At 42.1% G+C, this 26,061-nt stretch overlaps 1 protein-coding gene across 2 annotated transcripts in view; it reads left to right on the top strand.

The window, feature by feature from the left end:
- The window catches only part of LOC145352616 (GTP cyclohydrolase 1-like), a 47,966-nt gene that overhangs the window by 3,659 nt on the left and 18,246 nt on the right, over positions 1-26,061 (top strand). The gene's annotated exons all lie outside the window — the stretch shown is intronic.

Here is a 26,061-nt window from a genome sequence, read left to right as displayed (position 1 = left end):
AGGTATATAAGAACATAAGAAATAGGAGCAGGAGTAGGCCATCTAGCCCTTCGAGCCTGCCCCGCCATTCAATAAGATCATTGCTGATCTGTTGTGGCTCAGTTCCACTTTCCCGCCCTCTCCCCATAACCCTTAATCCCCTCTCTTATCAAGAACCCATCAACCCGCTTCTTAAAAATATTTAGCGAGGCAGCCTCCACCACTTCAACGGGCAGAGAATTCCAGAGATTCACCACCCTTTGAGTGAAGAAGTTCCTCCTCAACTCCGTTCTAAACCGCCTCCCCTTTATCTTGAGGCTGTGCCCCCTAGTCCTACTGTCTTTTTTGAGCGGGAAGAGTCTCTCCACCTCTATCCTATCCATCCCATTCATCATCTTATACGTCTCAATGAGATCTCCCCTCATTCTTCTAAACTCTAACGAGTACAAGCCTAGTTTATTCAGCCTCTCCTCATAGCTCAATCCCCTCAACTCCGGTATCAGCCTAGTAAACCTCCTCTGCACTCCCTCCAGGGCCAAAATATCCTTGCGCAGGTGCGGCGCCCAAAACTGCACACAGTACTCCAGCTGCAGCAATCCTTTAATGACGGAGACCAAAACTACATTCACTACTCCAGCTGTGGTTTCACCAAAGCCTTGTACAATTGTAACAAGACTTCTCCTCTTATTGTATTTGCAATAAAGGCCAACATGCCTTTTGCATATTCCTTGAACAAATGCAACCAAGCCTCTGAATATTAACGTTTACAAGTTCTGATTTGCTAAAAATAAATACCTTGACGACACCAACTGGAACACCTCCCCCCCGCCCCCAATTATACTCATCTGCTACCTTGTTGTTCATTCAATAAACCTGTCTATAACTCTATGCAGGCTCTTTGTGCCCTGCTCACAATTTACAGTCTCAATTTACAGGCTTTGTGCTTTCAGTAAGCTTGGATACCTGATTCTTTCTTTATCTAACATATTGTAAATTTTTAAATTTCATTCTTTTATTCATTTATTCATTGTTATTCAACAGTGATGGGACATGGGTGTCGCTGGCTAGCCAGCCTTTATTGCCTATGCCTACCTAGTTGCTCTTGAGAAGTTGGTGGTGAGCTGCCTTGTTGATTTGCTGCAATCCATGTGCTTGGGATGACCCACAATGCAATTAAGGAGGGAATTCCAGGATTTTGACCCAGTGATTGTGAAGGAACAGCTATATACTTCCAAGTCAGGATAGTGAATGGCTTGGAGGGGAGCATGCAGATGATGGTGTTCCCATGTTTTTTCTGCCTTTGTCCTTCTAGATGGAAGTGGTTGTGGGTTTGGAAGATGCTCTCTAAAGATCTTTGGTGAGTTGCTGCAGTGCCTCCTGTTGATAGATACACATTGCTGTTACTGAGCGTCAGTGGTGGAGGGAGTGGATGTTTTTGGATAGCATGCCAATCAAGTGGGCTGCTTCTTGAATGTTTTTGGAGCTGCAGTCTTCCAGGCAAATGAGGAATATTTCATTACACCTCTGTCTTGTGCCTTGTAGATGGTGGACAGGCTTTAGAGAGTCAGGAGGTGAGTTACTAGCTATTGTGTTTGTGTCAAGTTCAGTTGAGTTTCTGGTCAATATTAACCCCAAGAATGTTGACAGTGTTACATCACTGAATCCCCACTAAGCTGAAGCCCACTAGTTATAGCCTGCCACCTTGAAAATGCTGAAGATATTATTACAAGTGTGGTCACTCTTAAAGCATTGTCAAAGATACATGTATACATTTCTTTGGACATTGTCCAATATGTCAATTCTTCTGTTAGATAATTGTGCCAAAGTCAGAACAAACTTCTCACTCTCTCTTGAAGTTGCTTCTATAACTTCAAACAACTATGAGTCACTCCATGAATACTAATTGCATCAGATTTCGCAAACACTCAGGTTTAAAAAGAACAGGAAGTGATACTTTCATTTATGAGAAATGTTATTGCAGTGTAGCAACCTCTGAACTTTCACTTTGTAACTATTAGACCGAAGAAGACCACAATTCATCTGATTTACCTACCATCCAGATAATCTCACAATACAATGATATTGGAGTTATCTGGTGATTTATTTTGTATCTTGTGTGGCAGTGTAAGTGTGCCGTCCAAAGACGGGTTGGCTTATATACAGAGTATAAAAATAAAACTGTCGGTGTAGGTGATTGCCTTCTTTGTCAATTGCCACTTGGTGTCTGCTCTGTGTGGGCATGTCCCAAATTCCCACGCATCTTTGTAACATAACCCACCTTACCTGCTTCGTTATCTTATGTCCAGTTATGAGGTAGGTACAACATGCACTCGTGGTGAAAAATTGAGCCTGACTATTTAGTGCAGCATGCCATGGCTGAAAAAATATGTCACACCATGCGTCCTAGATTAAAACGTCTGTTGGAAGTATCATTGGCTGCAGAAGCTTGAGCTCCAGGTTAGGGAGCTCAAGTGGTGGTTGGACTCAGTGCTGTGCATCCAAATGTACAGGCAGAGAGGGAATAACTGACCATTTGGCAATCTGGGAGATCCATGCATGTAGCCCAGGCACCCACTGAGTTGATCTTGCTAATTGCTTTTTTTCATTTTAGATACTGGTGAGGACAATAGTTCCTCAGGGGAGTGCAGCCTAATCCAAGTCTATAGCATCACAGATGGCTCAGCTACAAGGAGGAGAGGAAAAAAATGGGCGAGCAAGAATGAAGGAGGATCAGATAGCTGTTTCTGAGGTAGTAAATGTGATTCCAAAATGATGTATTGCCTCCCTGATGCCAGGATCAAGGAGAAAGTCGTGGAGTAGCTGCACATATCCTTCTAGGAGAGGGTGAACGGCCAGAAGTCACAGTCCACATTGGTAGTAATGACATAGGTAAGAAGAGGGATGAGGCCCTGAAAGCAGATTTAGGGAGTCAGGAATGAAATTGAAAAGCAGGACCTCTCGGGATTAGTCCCAATGCCACATGTCAGTGAGCATATGGATAGAAGAATCGAGTGATTGAAAGCATGGCTAGAGAATTTGTGTAAAGTCTGGAGGGGATGAGAGTTTTGAAGTGTTTAGGACTGGTTGTTAAGTAAGTGAGGCCTATACAAAATGGACACCAATACACCTTTAATAGGACTGGGACTGATAGCCTCATAGAGAGATTTGCTGGTGCTGTTGGGAAAGGTTGTTGGGAAGTGGGAACCTGAGGGGTAATTCAAATATAGTGGACGTAAAGCTGGTAATAGGAAGTAGAAACATGGCAAGTGATATTCAAAGGCAGGCAAAATGAAGATGAGTATCAAGTAAACCTAGAATGCAGAATAATGTCAAAAAGACTAAGTTTAGGGTGTTCTACCTGAGTTCATGCAGCATTTGGAACAAAATAGATGATTTAAAGGCACAACTAGAGGTAAATAGCTATAATCTAATTGCTTTTACGGAAGGATGGTTGCAGGGTGGCTAAGACTGGGGACTGCATATTCAAAAATATTTGACATTTTAGGAAGGACAAGCAAAAAGGAAAAGGAAGTGGTGTTACACATAATAAGGATGAACTTACTCCATTGGTAAGGGAGGATCTTGGATTGGAAGAACTAAGTGTGGAAGCTGTTTGGGTGGAGCTAAGAATCAGCAACAGACATTAGTAGAAATTGTTTACAGACCACTAAAAAGTAATGGGAGTGTGGATTACGGTATTAATCAAGAGATTAGAAACCCATGTAGCGTGGGTAATATGGTAACTGTGGGTGAGTTCAATCTGCCAGTAGACTGAGTAAGCCTAATGATTACTAATGCTTTGGAAGATGAGTTTCTGGAGTGCGTTAGGGATTGTTTTCTAAATAAGTATTTTGAGGAACAGGCTATTTAGGCCTTGTATTATGTAACCAGAAAGGACTAATAAATGAATCTCGTTGCATGAGGTTACAGGGATAGGGCCTGGGTGGAACTGTTGTCTGTGTGGGCTCAATGGGTCAAATGGTGGTCTCCTGCACTGTGGGGGATTTTATGAAGAGTCATTGGGATGAATGATCTTAATATGATTAAATGTTACATTTGCTGGAATTCTACTGCCCCACCTGCCACAGAATTGGGGTGGGCCAGGGGTGGATAATGGAAATGTCTATTGACCTTGGACAGGAATTTCCGGTCTAACTTGAGCGAGGCTGTAAAATCCCGCCCATTGTATTTGAAAGTGAGGTAGTTTAAACTGAAGCCAGGATGCTAAATTTGAACAAAGGAAATTTTTGAAGCTTTGAGGGGCAAATTGACTGAGGTGAATTGGGAAAATACTTTGCCTAAAGAGTTATTACATAGCTTAAGGGCTATACAATTAGAACATAGAACATTACAGCGCAGAACAGGCCCTTTGGCCCACGATGTTGCGCCGACCAGTTTTTTTTAAAAAAACACTGACCCACAAATCTAAACCAATCCCTTTTCGTCCATAAACCTATCCATAGATCTCTTAAACGCCCCCAAACTAGGTGCATTTACAACCGCAGCAGGCAGGGCATTCCAATCCCTCACCACCCTCTGGGTAAAGAACCTACCCCTGACATCCGTCCTATAACTACCACCCCTTAATTTAAAGCCATGCCCCCTCGTGCTAGCATTCTCCATCCGAGGAAAAAGGCTATCACTATCCACCCTATCTAAACCTCTAATCATCTTATATGTTTCAATAAGATCCCCTCTTAGCCTCCTTCTTTCCAGCGAAAACAACCCCAAATCCCTCAGTCTCTCCTCATATGACCTCCCCTCCATACCAGGCAACATCCTGGTAAACCTCCTCTGCACCCTCTCCAAAGCCTCCACGTCCTTTCTGTAATGTGGGGACCAGAACTGCACACAGTACTCCAAGTGCGGCCGCACCAGAGTTGTGTACAGTTGCAACATGACGCTGCGACTCCTAAATTCAATCCCCCTACCAATAAACGCCAAGACACCGTATGCCTTCTTAACTACCTTATCTACTTGATTCCCAACCTTCAGGGATCTATGTACACATACACCTAGATCCCTCTGCTCCTCCACACTATTCAAAGTCCTCCCGTTAGCCCTATACTGAACACATCTGTTACTCCTACCGAAATGAATTACCTCACACTTCTCCACATTAAATTCCATCCGCCACCTCGCGGCCCAGCTCTGCAACCTATCTAAGTCACCCTGCAAACTATGACACCCTTCCTCACAATCTACCACACCACTGACTTTGGTGTCATCAGCAAACTTACTAATCCACCCAACTATACCCTCATCCAGATCATTAATAAAAATTACAAACAGCAGTGGCCCCAAAACAGATCCCTGAGGCACACCGCTTGTAACCAAACTCCATGACGAATATTCACCATCAACCACCACCCTCTGTCTCCTATCTGCCAGCCAATTCCTGATCCAGGTACCTAGATTACCCCCAAACCCATACATCTGCATTTTCTGCAGAAGCCCACCATGGTGAACCTTATCAAACGCCTTACTAAAATCCATATATACCACGTCAACTGCCTTACCCCTATCCACCTCTTTGGTCACTTTCTCAAAGAACTCAATAAGGTTAGTAAGGCACGACCTACCTGCTACAAAACCATGCTGACTGTCTCTAATCAATTCATTACTCTCCAGATAACTATAAATCCTATCCCTAATAATTCTTTCTAAAACCTTGCCCACAACAGAAGTAAGACTCACCGGTCTATAATTCCCGGGGAAGTCTCTGTTCCCCTTCTTAAACAATGGGACAACATTCGCTGTCCTCCAGTCTTCCGGTACTATACCAGAGACCAACGATGACCTGAAGATCAGAGCCAGAGGCTCTGCAATCACCTCTCTAGCCTCCCAGAGAATCCTAGGGTAAATCCCATCCGGACCAGGGGACTTATCTATTTTCAAGCCCTCTAGAATATCCAGCACATCCCCGGTTTCAACTGCAATACTTTCTATTTTACACCCCTGCACCCCAGTGTCCTCCACAACTACATTCATGTCCCCCTGCGTGAACACCGAAGAGAAATATTGGTTCAACGCCTCTCCAATCTCTTCCGGTTCCACACACAACTTCCCTCTACTGTCTATAACTGGCCCTAATCTTGCCCTAACCAACCTTCTGGTCTTGACATACCTATAGAACGCCTTAGGATTCTCCTTAATCCTATCAGCCAAAGTCATCTCATGTCCTCTTTTAGCCCTTCTTAACTCCCTCTTCAACTCCCTCCTAGCCAATCTAAAGCTTTCTAATGCACTACCTGAGCCCTCAAGCCTCATCCGAACATAAGCCTCCTTTTTCTTCCTAACCAACGAATCAACTTTTTTAGTACACCACGGTTCCCTAGCCCTACCAAATCCTCCTTGCCTGACAGGGACATACCTATTGCAGACCCGCAGTAGCTGTTCCTTGAAAAAATTCCACATTTCGGATGTTCCCAGCCCCTGTAATCTCATAATTATTCAAAGCACAAAACCCTAAAATGAAAAGTCAGACTAACAGAGTAAGTTGAGGGTTATAAAGTTGCCAGGAATAGTAGTAAACCTGAGGAATGGGTGCATTTTAGAATACAGCAAAGGAGGACCAAGAAACTGATAAAGGAAAACAGAATGTGTATATAGGTGGAGGACTGTAAAAGCTTCTACAGTTACGTACCAGGGAAATGTTTGGCAAAGATAAACCTGCATCCGTTAACAGGCAGAATCACAAAAAATTATAATGGGGAGTAAGAAACGCAGAGAAACTGAATGAGTACTGTGTCTGTCTTCACTGAGGAAGATGCAAAACATTTCCCAGAAGTGGAGAACCAAGGGAATTGAAGGGAATTTGTATCAGGAAGAAGATTGTATGGAGAAATTAATGGGATTGAAGGTTGACAAGTCTCCCAGGACCTCATGACCTACATCACAGATTGATGAATCTTACAAAATTCTATAGATTCTGGACTGGTTCCTGCAGATTGGAAGATAGCAAATATCACTCTTCTCTCTTCTTCCACTCCCTTAAATAGTAAACAAGGAACTTTATTGCAAGAGGATTTGAGTACAGAAAGAGTGAAGTCTTGTTTTGATTGTATAGAACCTTGGTTAGCCCACACCTGTGTGTAGCCTCTTACAGAATCTGGTTCTCTTTGACATATCATAATCGACTTGACTGCAGCTCCACAATCTTGACACCATGTTGCATGTGGTGGGTAAATATGCTTTCTCCCCAAAACAACTGAATTGCCCAAGGTGGCCTCAGCAATCACATGACAAAGCAAGACACTACGCAAGAGGCAGGAATGCACAAAGGCACAGTAAGCACAGTAATGTACATCCATTACGAAAATATTTGAACATCTCAACTGGAGAGAAAATAGAAGTGATAAAAGCAGAAAATGCTGGAAAAATTCAGATCTGGCCACATTTATGGAGGGAGAAACAGTTAACATTTCTAGATTGTATGACTCTTCCTCAAAACTAGAGTAGAAGTTTGTGTTTTGGAGTAAGACTGTTTAGCAATTCAGGAAAACATGGACCATTTTGCTTTCACCAGTGTACACAATGACATATTTTGTTTAATATCCTTCACTCAGTTTTTCCTCACTTCACAATAGTGTTGATAAGCTACTTTTGTTGCTTTATTATATTAGTTTTTTTTCTATCACTGGGGCAATACAGGGAGATGTTTGCGGCAAAGCAGACAGTTGCCATATCAACGCATTGTCTTTTTGTGATGCAGTTCCTGGGGAAAAAAAGACTGACAAAGTCAAATTTAATCTTTTTTTTTGTAAGGTGTGCTGTCATCATGTTTGATGTTTCATATCCACTGATGATTGAAATTCTGCTCATAAAAAGAATGTGTTGCCAAAATTGTCACATTATAAATTTCCTAACTGCATCTGTAATTGCTTTGTTGGTCATTGCTAATGATGATCTGTAGTGACAAATGATGTGTCCTTTCACTATTAGCTGTGAAAGATGAAAAGCTAAAATGTAGATAGTTGGTCGTCTAACCACTCACTGAAAGCTGGGCAAAAAATATGTTCCTTTTAATTACAACTAATTAGATTTATAAAGAATCAAACAATCCTTTCTAATTAGCTCTGCCACTCTTAAGGTGGAGATAAATTTTTGCTCCTATTTGTCTGTCTATCACAATCTAATGAGTGGATTTCAACAAAACTTGGGACACAGAGTAGGCCCAAGGGAGGCTGATTTGCTTTTGGTAAAAATATGGATCCGTGTTATGGAATGTTTTAAAGAATCCATTAACATTGGGATTTGGGGTAAATTGGCTTTTTTTATAAATGTTGTCGCTTGTTTCATTTAAGCATTGTTCTCTTGACTGCTTTGGTGGAATTTGAAGTGAGCAGAGTTTTCAGAGCAGGTTTTTGGATGAAGATTGGCCTGAAACATGCTGTATAATATTATAGCAGGACTGCTTTGTAGTTAGAGTATGAACCAGGCAGGAAAGGTGACATTGTAAGAATTTTGAGTTAACACAGCTTGGCAGAGCTTTGCACTCTACAAGTGTGCCCTCTTCATTTGCTGCTTTCTCTATTACTGTAATGTTTCTATCCATACCAAAGTATTGTCTCCTGTCTTGGCTATATCTGAAAATAAAATTCCCTTGATGATATCTGTTTAAAAAGTTGAGTACTTCTGTAATACCCTTTGCGGAAAGCAAATTGTTCTTGGTAGTCTGGCCTATACGTGACATTGTGCTTCTTGTAGCAATTTTGCAAAGCTTTTTGAGTTTTTACTGTTTGTAACATTGAGAGTTGCATTGACATGAGAATACTGGTTATAAGTCTTATTAGAATAAGAATGTGTATGCTATTAAAATCAAAACTCATATGAACAGAGAAGCAGGAGTAGGCTGTCCAGCCCCTTGAGCCTGAAATCATAGAATCCCTATTCCGCCATTTAATAAAATCTTGGCTGATCTAATAGTAACCTCTCTGCATTCCACCTATTCCCTGATAACCTATCACCTCCTTATTTACCAAGAGTCTATCCACCTTAAAAATATTCATAGACTTTGCTTTTATTCATTCGTGGTATATTGGCATCATTGGCTGCTGGCATTTATTACCCCTCCCTAGTTGCCATCATACATGCCAAACAGTGAACAGAGCTAAACAATTCCAAAACAAAGATTTGCAGTCCTACCACACCTATTATGAATGGCAATGGGATATTAAAGGTGATGGACAATTAAGCAATGCACCCCTTAACAATAAGGGAGCCCAGGACATCAGTACAAAAGGCAAGACTGAAGCATTTGCTGTCTTCAGCGAGAAAATGTTGTGTGGATGATCCATCTTGGCCTGCTTGAGATCCTCACCATCACTGACACCAATCTTCAGCTAATTCAGTTCTTTCCGTGCGATGTGAAGAAATGCCTGAATGTACTGAATACTGTGAAGGCTATGTACCTTGACAACATTCCAAAAGTAACCCCTCTCTAGCTAAGCTATTCCACTATAACTAAAACACTGGCATCCACCTGACAATGGAAACTGGCCCAGGTATGTCATGTCCACAACATGCAAGACAAATCCACCCTGGCTCATTAACAGCCCTTCAGTCTACTCAATCATCAAGAAAGTGATGGAAGGGATCATCGACAGTGCTATCAAGTGGATTTGCACAGTAGTTAACTGCTCATTAGTTCTGACACAACCCAAACAAGTGTCATCCAGCTCCTGACTTCATTAAGATATGGTTGAAAGAGCTGAACTTCAGGGGTGAGTTGAGAGTGACTGTCCTTGACATCAAGGCAACATTTGATCAAGTTTGGCATCAAGGCAACACTTGCTCAAGTTTGACATCAAGTAGCCCTAGCAAAACTGGGAATCAGAGGGGAAAATCTCCACTGGTTGGAGTCATTCCGCCACAGAAGAATGTCATTTGTGGTTGTTGGAGATCTATCATCTCAGTTCCAGCACTTCACTGCAGCAGTTACTCAGGATAGTTTCCTAGACCCAATCATCTGCAGCTGCTTTATCAATGGCCTTCCCTCCATCATAAGGTTAGAAGTGGGAATGTTCATTGTGTAACCATTAATGTTCAACACATTCATGACTCCTCTGACATTGAAGCAGTCCACGTCCAAATGCAGCAAGACCTGGACAATATCTAGCTTAAGCTTACACAAGTCCCAGGCAATGACCATCCCCAACAAAAAGGAATCTAACCAACTCCCCTTGACATTCATAGGCACTGCCATTGTTGAATCCCCTCATATCAACAACCTAGGGATTATCCTTGAACATAAACTGAACTGGATTAGCCATTTAAGTACTGTAGCTACAAGATAAGTCAAAGGCTGGGAATTCTGTAGCAAGTAACTCGCCTCCTGACTTCCCTCGATATGTCCACCATCTACAAGGCACAAGTCAGGAGTGTGATGGAATACTCTCTCTGCTATTTGGATGAGTGCAGCTCCAGCAACAGGTAAGAGGCTGGTCACCATTCAGGACACCTTTAAAACATTCAGATCTCAACCACTGACCCACCATGGCAGCAGTGTGTACCATCTACAAGATGTACTGCAGCAACTCACTGAAGCGTCTTTGACACCTTCCAAACCCGTGACCTTTAGCACCTAGAAGGACATGGGTGGCAACTGCATAGGGACCCACCTGCAAGCTACCCTCCAAGGCGCGCACACCATCCTGACTTGGAACTAATATCCCCATTCCTTCAACATCAGTGCATCAAAATCGTGGTACCTGTCCCTGTGGGTGTACCTACACCACTTGGCTGGAGGGGTTCAAGAGGGGGGCTCACCACCACTTTCTTGAAGGCACTTGGGGAAGGGCAGCAAATGGTGGCCACCTATATCTGTTGAAAGAATAAATTTTATAAAAATTGTCATCAGATGGATATTCTATTTAGTGTATGCTGTGGTTGCAACTGAGATTTTTTTTAGATAATTGGAAGCCAAAACATAGATGGGAATATATCAAAATATAGCATTCAGTAAGCACAATTAAACCATGCACTAATAATACTATCAGTAAAACATTTTCAAACATTGTGATTCCAGCTACAAACCTTATTGAAATGCAACCTATAAAGCCCACAAATGAAGTGCAGGTGTTTTGTTTGAAGTCTGTTCTTAACAAAGAGATACGCACCTTGGATTCTGTGATTACAGCCATAGATCATGGATTGTGGACAGGAAATTAACATCCCACTGCACAGCTTTGATGATCTGAGCAACAAATGGTCATGTTTTAGTTATTGCAAAATGGAGGGGGCGAATGATTTTAATAATATTTTGTTGGTGAAAAGACATCCAAATATATTAAACACGAATTGTCTGAAAACACTGATAATTGCCAGATCAGATAATTGAGTATTGCAGAATTGTAACCTTTATAAGGGAGGTGATCCAGATGTTTCTCTCAGTTTTAGTTTTCCTCAAGTATTCTGGGATACGGAAAGCTTTGCTGAAATGATCCTTTAATATAATACAAGAGTTTCAATTTAACAATTGGTATAGATTTTAAAATATTCGGGCATTTAATGTAGTCCCTTGAAACTATAAATACATTTAAAATCCCATTACGCCATGCTTAGATTTTGTGTTTTTTCTACCTTTTTTTTTCTTTCCTGCTATATTGCCCCTCTTTAGATTCTAAGTATGAAATGCCACTGCCTGACCAAAAGGACAGGCAACTGGATATTGAGCATGGGGAGTGAGGTGGGGAATGTTCTGATCAACATTGAAATAAATATTTGAAATGTGCTTGATTTATGTTCAGATGCCTATTTGTTTATTGGGAATGATTTAAGTTGATTTCCATTTGATTGTGAATCTACCAGTTTCCTTGTGTATTATGTTTTTTTAAGGCAGTAACAGCTTAGCTCTTCAGTTTATCAAATTTTTGTTGATCATCAGTTTTGAACTAGATTCTAGATAAACTGGGTCTGTGAAAAGCTGTCAATGAAGAGACTATTTGGGGCAGGAGGTCTTGTGGCGCAATGGGTAGGATCCCTGCCCCCTAGTTCCGGGTTCTAATCTCACCCCAGGAGTGCATTCATAATGCAGCCAATAAGTTGCACATTAACCTGCGAAATCCTTCCAAAGTGCCAGTAGCAAATGGCAAGAATGGGAAAGACTCCTCCTGGTCAGCCATGCTTGTTGCAGAGTGGTACCCCTTCGAGCTATATGTCTCTGGCAACAGACTATTGACCTGTTTCAGGAAAAATCTGACTGTGGAATCAGATGAAGGTTTGCCTTGCACACCATTAGGTGCAGGAAGAGAAACAACAACAACAAAAGGAAATCTTGTTTCCTATAGACAGATAATCAATAAAGATTCTTGTTGTGAAGTTTATTTGTTGTTTCACGAGAGGCCTGATAACCAAGATACTGGCAAGACGCTAACTCCATGCCCGCTCATTCCAGGCACTTCTCCACACAGTCTACTAATGTGACTCTCTACATCACTGTGCGTGGCACTATTCTCCAGTGCCAAATTATCCCTTACTCTGCTGAATAGACTCATCCTTCAATTCTCATTAAAATCACTAAGAAACCGAGTTAACATTTCAGTCTGATCTATTAAAACTGGAAAATGTTAGGTGTAATGGATTTTATCCAAGTACAGTGGAGGGGAAAGCCGTGAGGGAAAGGGGGAGGGAGGAAAGAGTAAAAAGGGAATGTTTCTGACAGAGGAGGAGGCAAAAGTGCTTAATGATGAGGAATAATAATGCAAAGCAAAAGTGGGAGGTAATGGAATAAAGAAAGAAAATATAGATCTAAAGGAGATATAAATGGCAACAGCAGAAGCTTTACCAGCATCTGCTATCAGAGGAAATGAAAATAGTCTTTCTGATCTGAAATTGTTGAACTTATTGAGTTTGGAAGGTTTTCGAATGCCTAATGAGAAGTTGAGATGTTGTTCCTAGATCTTCTGCAAAGTGTCACTAGAAGAATGTAGGAGGCAGAGTTCAGAATAGCAGAGGGTGGCAATTAAAATGCCAAGCAACCAGAAGCTCAGGGTCACACTTGCGGATTGAATGGAGGTATTCAGCAAAGAGATCACCCAATCTGTATTTGCTCTTCCCAATGTAGAGGGAACTGTGTAGTGAGGAGTGAATACTGAACACTAAGTTGAAAGAAATATAAGTAGAGGATATGGTTTCACCTATATACCAGTTTCTCCATGCATGCTACCTAACCCGATCATTTTCTGCTTCTTTTAGATTTCCAACACCTGCAGTATTTTGCTTTAGAAGACAGCTCTTCACAGAACCAGTGTGTCTAGAATCTAGTTCAAAACTGATGATCAATAAGGTGATAAACCGAACAGCTAAGCTATTCTTACCTTAAAGTTATTTGTGTTCAAAACCACTCGAATCTGGCTTGTTTCGAGTAAATGCCAACCAATTATTGTGCAGAAGCCAAACTAGTGAAATTTTCTAGTATAATAACTGCTGTGTCACTATCACTCAAAAATAGTTTTATTCAGGAAAGCATGTCTCTCTGTTCTCTGATAATCCTTGGTTAGTTAAAAGAATGTAAATTTAAGAAGCAAATGCAATTTCTGTGACTAATTAATTTTCAGTTGTCACGGCATTATAGAAAGCATTCTTTCAGGTTGTATTACAGCTTGGTATGGTTCCTGCTCTGCCCAAGACTGCAAGGAACTACAAAAGGTCGTCAACATAGCCCAATCCATCATGCAAACCAGCCTTCCATCCGTTGACTCTGTCTACACTTCCTCAGCAAAGCAGCCAGCATAATTAAGGACCCCACGCATCCCTGACATTCTCTCTTCCACCTTCTTCCTTCAGGAAAAAGTCTGAGATCACATACCAACTGACTCAAGAACAGCTTCTTCCCTGTCAGACTTTTGAATGGACCTATTTTGCATTAAGTTGATTTTTCTCTACATTCTAGCTGTGACTGTTACACTACATTTTACACTGTCTTGTTTCCTTCTCTGAGATTGGTATGTTTTATCTGTCTAGCACTCAAGAAACACTACTTCTCACTGTATGCTAATACATGTTACAATAATAAATCAAATCAAATATTAGGCTACATGCCCCCTACTTCTACAATGGGATATCTTACCACAAACCTGCCTGCATAATATTTAGCTACTTACATTGCCAACAAAGAAGTATTTTATATATTGGGTATGTTTTTACAGAACAAAATGGATAAGTAGCAAAAGATGCTCAACACAAAAATGTATTTAGAAGGAGAAATGACATGTTCCAATCTGTCAACAAATGATATTTCTCCAGTGAGATCTTCAGGTCTCTATCAACCAATTAATTGTGATTTCTTCTGTGGACTCAGTGACTGAAAAAGTAATTTAATATCAGTTCATTATTGTAACAAATTGGATAGCTCACGTCACAGCAAGAAAAGTAAGTAAGAAAAAAAACATGGGCCTGAATTTTTCAGATGGGAGGGTCTTACCTCCCATTATCCAAAGAGTTAGTGAGGAACACTCCCTCACCAATTGGGACTGTCCCACAACAAATTAACGTTCCATTGAGTGTCGATTAGTTTCAGGCAGGACTTGCACTTCTCACTCAGGAGAAGCGATTGGCCAACAGCTGTCCAGTTCCTGCAGTGACAGCACTAGTGAACAGAAGAGGAACTGCACTAACCTGCTGGACTAGGTATGTCATGCAGTAGAATCATAGAATCCCTACAGTACAGAAGGAGGCTATTTGGCCCACCGACAACAATTCCACCAAGGCCCTATCCCCATGACCCCACTTATTTACCTCTCTGACATGAAGGGGCAATTTACCATGGCCAGTCAACCTAACCTGCACATCTCAGATATGGGGAGAATGTGCAAACTCTACACAGAATCACCAGGGCTGGAATCAAACCTGGATCCCTTGCACTAACACAGCAGCACTAATATGCAAGGAGGGATCCTGGAGAGGGGAGAATATGGAAGGCCTGGGGAGGGGGCGGGTGGGTGATGTGGTTGTAAATGGGGAGATTGGGGTCTCTGACAAAAGGCCCTGGGTGGGGGGACAATAGTCTGAAGTTCACCAGGCCTTAAGAGGAGGATGTACCCATTCAGAAAGGACCTCCCAATGGAAGCGCACCCTCCTTCCGATCTGAGATCTAGTTTTGATTCCTTCTCCCAGAGGTTCAATGTTCCCGCCAGCTTAAAAATTGAGGCTGGGTGAGAAATAGTCCATCAAGTGGCCATTAATCGGTCACTTGCAGGTCTCAGTTGGGGCAAGGGTGGGCTTCCCATCTGTGGTCTTGCCCATCCTAGCCTTAAATCACTGTGTGGGTGGACAGGAATCTGGAGGAAATCCCATTTCTGTAATTTCATGCTATTCCCCAGCAACAACCCCACCCCTAAAAAACCTGCCAGTGAATGAGCGTAAAATTCAGAATTCTGTACTGAATTGCAAAGCGAATTTTAATATCCTATCTAAAAAGATTTTGAAAAGTTTCACAGTTGCTGATCTGAAGCCTAGCTCCGGGTTTGCTTAGGCCAATTTGGAAATAATGGTTGAGAAATTCTCAGCTTGTTGATTTTTCATCCTGGGAGAAAGACTACAGAACAGAACTGAAAGTCGATTGATGTCTCACTTGGTCCAAAGCACAAGCTAACAAGTCCTGCCTATAGTCAGCACAAGTGGCATTTTGATTGAATTCAGAAGTGATGAAACTTGAAGGAGAAGCCAATATAGATCTTTGGATTTGTTATTTACAAAAAACCATTCTGTAGTATGATGTGTTCTGGTTTTATGATTTTAAACATGACCTCCAATTTAATGCTTTCACCCTCCAACCAGACCTTGGGGAATCTTGAGAAATTATCTGATTGTATCATTCAATCAATGATATGTCAATCAATTGTACACATTTATGCTGCATAACGATCATGAAATTGTAGTTATCTGAGTAATGTTCGAATGTCACATTATTAATAAACATCGACAATTTTAATTTGCCTTGCTCTTTTAAGATAAAACCAAGCTTCCAATTCATTTCCCAGTCAGACACATAGTAAAACGATGCAGGAGCAAGAAACAGAGGAAGGCAAACCAAGAGTTGGTCAAAGAAGTGGGTTTTGAGGAGGTCTTTAAGAAAGGGCATTTGAGACAGTAGGATCAAGGCTCTGCTACCAATGGTGTGCAAAGGTGGGAGTATGCGAGAGGTTAGAATCAAAACAATGGAGAGTTGAATGATAGAGGGCTGGAGGTTTTGTAAAGATAGAGCAAGGCATTAAGCTGAGGATGAGGATTTTGAATTGTGTTCTGAATGCTGTGGAGAAACCATTGATGAAAATAACCAAAAATACTGAATGATTGTCCAACAAACACATTACCAACAAGATTCCAATATTTTGTCACTTTTAATTTGGCCCCTGGAACATAGGATCTCTCACTTTCCTCACTCAATAGATTTGTTCCTCTCATCCCCTACAACAGTAGCTCTAATCCGTCTGAGTCCCCTGGGGATAGTCCTCGCTGAAACAACACATTCTCACAGAACATCCTTGGCTAGGATTAGGGCAGTCTTGATGGCATAAATTCCTCAGGCGCATTTTTATCTGATTCCTTTAATAAACCTTGTTAAGCAGTCTGGTAAACTCTTACAAAACGGAAGCCATAGAATTGTCCCAGTCTCAATCTCTGCTCTAGCCCTGCTTTCTGGCCTGTTTAACTATATTAAACACACACATGCCCTTGTAATGTGCCTCCTCTATTGTTCCCTTTGCAGGCATCTCTCCTTTTGTTCTTTACAACAGTTTATTTGTCTTCTCTGTGACCGGCCACACAGCCTTCTAGTAGCTTGATATCCTCCCAGATGGACCTCCAGTTGAACTGGCATCAGCTGAGCCAGGTGTCAACTGGGAAATGAATTCCGGTTTACCTACAGGGATCAGTGGGTCACCAGCTGCATTGGTGATATTACCAGCTCAACTGGTCCTAGTCAAGAATTCGAATGAGCATATTACTGATTTGACTTGTCTTTCACTCAAATGGGAACCTACACCTGGATGCCAATCAACTGCTAGTTTTTGAAATATTTGCAATGGAGGAAATTTGCATCTCTGTGGTGTTAATTTAGTTAGTGTTAATCACTGATTGAAATAAATCACGGTTCCTTTCGGGGGAGCAAAACAATATGTTTGTGTGTGTGAAGATACTTTAGATTAAAAAGTGCAGTTCTTTAAGTAGAATTTGACGTTGCAGATTTTCCATTTGTCTCAGCACTGAGAATAAAAGTTTGAGTGAAAATGCACAAATTTTATTGTGCAAACAAATGTAGAAAAACACACGTATGTACTTCAATATACAAATGCAACCAGAAGTTTACACCCATAATGGGAGATTGGACTTTCAACTTTGTATTTAAATCCTGGCTCTTCCTTGTTAAATAATTGTTGAGCCTTGCAATCTCTTTTGAGATCACTTCCTCATTCAACTCCTGCTATGGTGATAAGTGAAACATGCTGCAAAAATAGCTGGGGAGATAAGAGAGGGGGAAAAAGTAAGGAATAACTTATTGAAACCTTTAAAGTAACAACTGGTAGAGAAGAGGCATTCATGACAGGGAGACTTAACAAGAATACTAAATCAGAAATATGGAACATTTGCTGGAGAAACTGAATTCAATTTAACGTTTAAAAAGTGCTTGTGAAGTGCCTCAGGAAAGCAGCCAGCATAATCAAGGACCGCATGCATCTCAGACATAGTCTCTTCTGCCTTCTTCCATCAGGAAAAAGATACAAAAGCTTGAGATCATGTACCAACCAACTCGAGAACAGCTTCTCCCCTCCTGCCATCTGACTTTTGAATGGACCAACCATATATTATGTTGATCTTTATCTGCACCCTCCCCTTTCCTTCTCCCCTATGTATTCTATCAATGATATGTTTTGCCTGTATAGCATGCAAGAAACAATACATTTCACTGTATCCCAACACACGTGACGATAATAAATCAAATCAAGTTATTACCTTTTGGTAGCATTTAGCTTCCACAGCAAGAGCAGGTTTTTTTTACCATGAGAGGATTCTCACTAGTCTTTATGCACAGGGGCCTCACTTTCCCACAGATAGAGCTGTCCCTGAGCATGGTCGATCCCCTGCTGGCAATAGTCAGGGACTTGACAATTAAAGATTTTGTCCTCTGACTGCTGCTGGACCTCCATACTATTGCTCAAATCTCAATTCCTTACCTGGAAGGAAGATCAGGGACATATCAGAATCCTGCTTACAAGATTTGGAAATGATACAGAAATCAACATGAATACAAATCACATACCATGGTTCAGTCTCATTGAATGACTTGATAAAATGTAAGTTTATCGTTTCAATCAGAAGCTGTCACATGATCCATCACTTTTAAAGGTGCTCTTGCATAAGCCGACAATGACTTTCACATATTTGGAAAATGGTGAGAATTAATACCGCTTGCCTCCCAGACCATGACAATCATTGCGGAGGCTTCTCACTGCATGAGCTTGGGCAGTGTTGTTGCACCAAGAGATTATAGTCCTGGGCTGCACGTTCACATTGGGAGACGATCCTCTTGCTACGGAAAGCAAAATAAATAGTCTATTGTATCAGAGGTTTGGGAACATTTGCATGATCACAATAGGCCTATCATTTTCCAACAGCATTTGTCAGCACTGGAGAAGATACAGCATGTAACATTAAAAAGTTGCAGCTGTTGGATCACCAGGTCACATGGATCAGTGTTTCTTATTAACCAAGAAAAATGTCATAGTTTTCTTTTATAGGATGTGGACATTGCTGACTAGGCCAGCATTTATTACCCATTCATAATCCCCAAAGTACAACTGACCCTTTTACAAGTGATGCAAGCTTAAAGTCCTTTTCAAACTTTCTTAAAAAGCCACTGGTTTCCCTTATATTTCAATGGAATTGCAAATTTTCCTCCTTGTACTGCTTCCAATTGGATGTGTTGGTGAGTAAGTCAAGATGGGAAATAGGACAGTATGAGACATGATGTGGTGTAATAAGATGATAATTTGCACCGTGGTGGTCAGTTCTGTATGCATCCTCTGATATGACTCAGGAGCATCACTCTAGCAAGGCAGTCTCTGTTGCATAGGAAGACAGTGGACTGAGAAGATTCATGATTCATGACTCTGGGCTTTTTGTCAACCTGTTTTTTCTATCATTTCTGCTCCCCTCTTCTAAACAGTCAACCCCCCAGAGGTCATAGCTGTCAGTTATGGTTTCCTAAGGTTCAGTGTCAATGTCTGCCATCTTCATATCTCACTTATGGGTGTCCTTGTAGCGGAGATCTGGACACAAAGATGGTTGTGATCTAGTGACCAGTTCACTATATAGAAGGTCTTTGGGTACACAGTCATCGTTGGCCTGATGAGCATGGTCAAACCAGTGCAGATGTCAGTTTGGCATTGAGTGTATGCTGAAGGAATTAACATCTCCAGGACCTCTGAACTGAAGAGCTTGTCCTGCCAAGGGATGCTGAAGAGGCATCCAAATTGGTAAAGGTGGAAACTGTTATGCCTTTCCTCCTGCCTAACATATGTTGTCTAGGTTTCAACAGTACCGAGCATTATGCTGAAGACTCTGGCTTGATAACTCTCAGTTTGGTGTTTGATTTGATTTATTATTGTCACATGTATTAGTATGCTGTAAAAAGTATTGTTGCGCACAGTACAGACAAAAGACTATATACATAGAGAAGGAAAGGAGAGGCTGCAGAATGTAGTGTTACAGTCATAGCTAGGGTGCAGTGAAAGATTAACTTAATATATGGGTAGGTCCATATCGTGCCGTGGGCGGCATGGTAGCACAGTGGTTTGCACTGCTGCTTCACAGCTCCAGGGATCGATTCCCGGCTTGGGTCACTGTCTGTGTGGAGTTTGCACATTCTCCTCATGTCTGCATGGGTTTTCTCCGGGTGTTCCAGTTTCCTCCCACAGTCCAAAGATGTGCGGGTTAGGTTGATTGGCCACGCTAAAAAAAAATTGCCCCTTAGAGTCCTGAGATGCGTAGGTTAGAGGGATTAGCGGGTAAATATATAGGGATATGGAGTAGGGCCTGGGTGGGATTGTGGTCGGTGCAGACTCGATGGGCCGATGGCCTCCTTCTGCATTATAGGATTTCCATGATTTCTATGAAAAGTCTGATGGCAGCAGGGAAGAAGCTGCTCTTGAGTCAGTTTGCACGTGGCCTCAGACTTTTGCATCTTTTTCCCATCTGAAGAAGGTGGAAGAGTGTATGTCTAGGGTGCATGGGGGTCCTTGATTACGCTGGCTGCTTTTCTGAGGAAGCAGGAACTGTAGACAGTCAATGGATGGGAAGCCAATTTGCAAGATGGACTGGGCTTCGTTCATGACCCTTTGTAGTTTCTTGCAGTCTTGATCAGAGCAGAAGCCAAACCAAGCTTTGATATGTCCTGAAAGGAATGCTTTCTATGGTGCAGCTGTAAAAGTTGGTGAGCATTGTAGTGCACATGCCAAATTTCCTTAGCCTCCTGAGAAAGTAGAGCCATTGATTTGATTTTGATTTGATTCTGATTTGATTCATTATTGTCACATGTATTTGTATACAGTGAAAAGTATTGTTTCTCGCGCACTAAAAAGTCAAAGTATACCATTTATAGAGAAGGAACCAAGGGATGCAGAATGTATTATTACAGTCGTAGCTAGAGTGTAGAGAAACATCAACTTAATGGTAGGTCCATTCAAAAGTCTGATGGCAGCAGGGAAGAAGCTGTTCTTGAGTCGGTTGGTACATGACCTCAGACTTTTGTATCTTTTTCCCGATGGAAGAAGGTGGAAGAGAGTATGTCCAGAGTGGATGGGGCCCTTAATTACGCTGGCTGCTTTTCCGAGGCAGTGGGAAGTATAGACAGATTTAGTGGATGGGAGGCTGGTTTGCATGATGGATTGGGCTAGATTCATGATCTTTTGTAGTTTCTTGTGGTCTTGGACAAAGCAGGAGCCATACGAAGCTGTGAAACAACTAGAAAGAATGCTTTCTATGGTGTTGGGCTTTCTTATCAATAGTATCAGCATGGAGAGACCAGGACAGGTTGTTGGTGATCTAGACACCTAGAAACTTGAAGTTCTCAGCCATTTCCATTTCATCCCTGTTCTTGTAGACAGCTGCATGTCCTCCACTATGCTTCCTGAAGTTGATGACTATCTTCTTCTTTTTATTAACACTGAGGGAGAGATCATTGTTGTTGCACCAGTTCACCAGATTCTCTATCTCTTTGCTATACACATCTCATCGTTGTTTGACATCCGACCCATTACGGTGGTGTCATCAGCAAACTTGAAAAATGAGTTAGGGGAATTTGGCCACACAGCCTCAGACAGGTTGCTATTGTTCCACATTCTCCTACCGAGTTTGCATGTAACAACTGCAGTTTTTAATTGTGTGCATGTCTCAGAAGGTTGGTAGTTGGAGCTTAGATATGTGAAGCTATCAACAAAGTCTGGCATCATTTTGCTAATGCTGATAGCGTGGTGGCATGACAACATCTGGGCGATGGAATTTGTCATCCCAGTACTGATGGTCAAACCAGCAGAGAGTAATGGTGGGATTCTCTCAAAAAACATGTGAAGTGTCAAATTTGCATGAAAACTGGAATAATTCACGCTGTCTTTTTCAGTGCAAGTTCAAAGAATCTCCCACACTCTGCGCACTGCAGAGTCCACCAGCGTGAATACCATTAGATTTCAGGGGGCAGGGCCTATTCCTGCTGGAGAGGCTGAAATCAGAGTGCTGAATGGGCTACTGCACGTGCGTCAGTCTGTCAGAGCAGAGATTGTTACATGCGCAATGGCCTGCACTGCTGGCCACACGATTGCTAGTCAGCTCGATCGCTGGCCAGCCTTGCGACCCCCACAATGCTCACTCTCTGCTACCCCCCCCCCAACAAGCCGGCTGCAATTTCCTGGCCTTCCTCCTTCCCCAACCAATCCCTGTGCAGAATGGCAGTGGCATAACCGCCCCCCACCACCACCACCAATCACCCCTAGGCCCTTCCCCCTTGGCATTGGCACTTTGCCCCTTGGGCTGTGACAGGGAGCATGGGCTGGCACTGCCAAGATGTAAATGCCCAGGGACAAACCCCTGCTGACCGACCCTCTGAGGGACCCCAATTGGTCCCCCTTCACTCCCTTGGTGTCAGGCCACTAGTTCCCTGAAAGTGGGAACCTACTCTAAACCTCTCTGGAGTGAAAAGTGGAAGGTGGAGATGCTAACAGCATTTAAATTAGATTAAAATAAGCATTTAAATATTTACCCTGCCTTCCTGCCAACTTCTAGTGCCGAGCAGACGCCGCCACAAATCTGGTGCTGGGAGACACTATCATGGTGGGAAAGCATGCGCGAATCCTGTGTATTGCTTGCTGCAAAGTTCTCCTGGCCCGCTGTGCTAAAAAATCAGTGCAGTGGGTTCAGAGAATTGCCGCCCCCACCCCTCCCCCCAACCCCCACAATTGTCTGATGAGGACTTGGTGTATCTTTGTCTTGAGACTTAAATGAGCAAAGTTAAACATCTTTCTATCAGCCCTTGTATGTAAGTAGATGATCTGAAAGCACATGATAGCAGAAAAGTGAAGAATATGCCGATAAGTCTCAGTGCTAGAACACAATCCTATTTGACTCCCCTATGGATATCCAAAGGTTTCAATGTTGCCCCAGTTATAGCTAACCTTGTCCATCATTTTGGCATGGAAAGAGGAGATCACATTGAACAGCTTTGGAAGGCAACCGATTCTCTCTGGAACATAGACCACCTCTGCTCACACGGTCAAATGTCTTGATGAGATTGTTGAAGCTGATATGAGGTCTCCTTTGTTCATGGCATTTCTCTTGCAGCTGCTGAACTGAGGAGGTCACGACAGAAGCATTGGAATTTGGACGTTGGGAGTTGAGTTTATGGAGAATGGTATAAGAGGCTAGCTGGTGAAACCCAGATTAGAACTGATGAAGACATGAGGTTAAACTAGGAGTGGAGGTGAGCTGTGTTGTCACTCTGAAAAAGCCTATCTGACTGAAAAGGTATGGGGCCAGAAGCCAGGCTTAACTTTTAATGGATTTTAAGGAACCAAAAGTGCAAACTGTGGGAATCGACCATGGGCAGTGGTGTTGGAGGGGGATGGAACCAATGCCAAGGCAGTGCAGTTTGCAGCAAGAGCCATAAACAACGGTTTCAATCTTCCCGAGGCTAAATTGGAGAAAGTGACTTATTCAAGACTGGTTGTTTCAATGCAATGCTAAGCGAATGCTGCATGTTCAGAGGCGCTATCTTTTGGATAAGATGCGAAACGTGTGAATGATCTTGTGGCACTGTTCAAAAAAGAGCAGGAGTTTTCTGTTCTAACTAACAAATCACAACACAATAGATTATCTGATCATTTGTCTCATTTACAGTTCTTTGGACCATGTTACGTGCAAATTGGCTACCGTGACTCCCTATATTAGAGCAACACTTAATTGAGTGTGAAGTACTTTACAAAGTTTTGAGATCCTGAAACGTATCACTTAGGTTCAAATTTTCTCTTGTTTTTCAATCTGACAACATGCACACAAATGGTGCAGAAGTAGAGAAAAGCACCATTGTACTTGTTAAATCTAAATCCTGAGGTGCAGCATGCAGGTCAGGGAGTGGCCTGCATAAATCCTCAGGGAATCTAGAAATAACTATACAGGGAGGGGTAAGGGTGCAGTAGCCAACAAAGTCTCAGTTTAAATTTGGGTATATACAAATGCAAGGAGAGTTTGACTGCGCAAACAAAGGCCAATAAGAGTTGAAAAATGGCATATTCAATTGTGTCACACACTACAAGAGTTATAGAGAAGGATTGGAAGTAGAGGACAAGCAATAAACCATGGTCACATTTTGAGAAAATGTGGGTCATGTTTTGGTTTGAGGTGTTTTTGTATTGCAAGATAGGAAGAATGATCTGGGTGTAGGACGGAATATAAAAGTAGAAAAGTCTTGCTATGACTGCGTACAGGCATAGCTGAGACTATACCTAGAGTATTGTGTGCAATTTTGGTCTCCCTATTTAAGGGGGGATATATTTGTGTTGGAGTTAGTTCCGAGAAGTTAATTCCTGGGATGAAAGGATTGCCTAATGAGGAAAGGTTGAACAGGTTGGGCCTATATTCTTCAGAGTTTAGAAGAATGAGAAGCAATCTTATTGAATGATATAGGATTCTGAGGGGTCTTCACAGAATAGATAATAAGAGAATAGGAACATAGGAGCGAGAGTAGGCAATTTAGCCCTCAAGCCCACTCTGCCATTCTATGATGATTGTAGCTGATCTCCGTCTCATTCTAACTCCACTTCCCTGCCTTTTCCACATATCCTGCTCTTGATCAAATGTTTCTCTATCTCTTCTTGAATCCACTGCTTGATTCTGCATCCACTGCACTCTGAGAGTTCCATAAATTCACAACCCTCTGTGAGAAGTAACTTCTCCTTATCTGTGTCTTGAATTCCCCCCCTCACCCGCTTACTCTACAACTATGACCTCTCGTCCTAGACTGTTCTAGAAGGGGAACGTTTGGCTAGCATTTACTTTATCAATCGTGTTGAGTTTTATATACCTCAGTCAAATCCCCCTTCATTCTTCTATATTTTAGCGAGTACAAGCCCAAATTCAACAGCTCTTCATTTAACAGCCCCTTCAAATCTGTAACCAATCTAGTGGATGTTTTCTGAACCACCTCCCTCAAAGAGGGTGACCAAAATTGTGCACAAGTGTGGTCTCATCAAAGTCCTACACAATTGTAACCACACTTCTCTACTTTTATACTCTAAACCCTTTGAAATAAATGCCATTTGCCTTCTAACATTCTGCACCTGCATTTTCTGAGACATGCAAACGCGCATCCAGATCCCTTGCACAGATGTATTTTGAATTTAAATAGTAATTTACCCTTTTATTTACCAGCCAAAATGGATAACCTCTCATTCATCCATATTAAACTTCATCTGCCAGATGCTGGCCCATTCCCCAAGCCTGTCAATATCCAATTGTTTTCCCACCTACTATCCCACCTATTTTTGTGTTGTCAGCAAATTTCACAATGTTACGCTCTGTCCTTGCTTGTAGATCATTGAAATAGATTTGTAAATAGTTATGGTCTGAGAACTGAACCCTGTGGATCCCACTAGTTCTAGATCGCCAACTGGAGAAGGACCCATTTATCCCAACCCTCTGCTTTCTATCAGTCAGCCTCAGTCTAAGCCATTACTTTACCCTCCATACCCTGGGAATCTAACTTCCTTACTGGGTTTCTAGGAATTGAGTGGTGGGTCACAGTTTCAGAATAAGGAGTCTCCCATTTAAGAATGAGATTAGAAAGAATTTCTCCTGATGGTTGTTAACCTCTGGAATTTTCTATTCCCAGAGAGTTGTGGAAGCAGAGGAATTGAAATATAGGGAAGCTGAGGATTATGGGGAACACTAATAGGGAAATGGAGGTGAGACCAAGATGAGAACAACTGTGATCTTATTGAATGATTGGACAGACTCATAGAAATCATAGAATCCCTACAGTACAGAAAGAGGCCATTCGGCTCATTGAGTCTGCACCGACCACAATTCCACCCAGACCCTACCCTCATATCCACCTTCTAACCTACGCATTTCAGGACACTAAGGACAATTTTTAACACGGCCAATCAACCTAACCCGCACCTCTTTGGACTGTGGAAGGAAACCAGAGCACCCGGCAGAAACCCACGCAGACACGAGGAGAATATGCAAGCTCCACACAGACAGTGACCAAAGTCAAGAATCGAACCTAGATCCCTGTGGAGCTGTGAAGCAGCAGCACTAACCACTGTGCTACCGTGCACCCCCCTGCCAAAATATGCAAGAAAGATTTTTTTGAATCCCTACAGTGTAGAAGGAGGCCATTCAGCCCTTCAAGTCTGCAGACCATAATCTCACCCAGATTCTATCCCCATAACTCTACTTATTTACTCTACTAACTCCCTGACGCTAAGGGGCAATTTAGCATGGCCAATCAACCTAACCCACACATCTTTAGACTGTGGGAGCAAATCAAAGCACCTGGAGGAAATCCACGCAGACACAGGGAGAATGTGC

Source organism: Carcharhinus amblyrhynchos, chromosome 14 (genome assembly GCF_965287045.1).
Source record: "Carcharhinus amblyrhynchos chromosome 14, sCarAmb.v2.hapA, whole genome shotgun sequence".
In the NCBI taxonomy this organism is placed as follows: domain Eukaryota; kingdom Metazoa; phylum Chordata; class Chondrichthyes; order Carcharhiniformes; family Carcharhinidae; genus Carcharhinus; species Carcharhinus amblyrhynchos.
The sequence above is the reverse complement of the archived record's forward strand: the minus strand, read 5'-3'. Positions and strand labels throughout refer to the sequence as shown.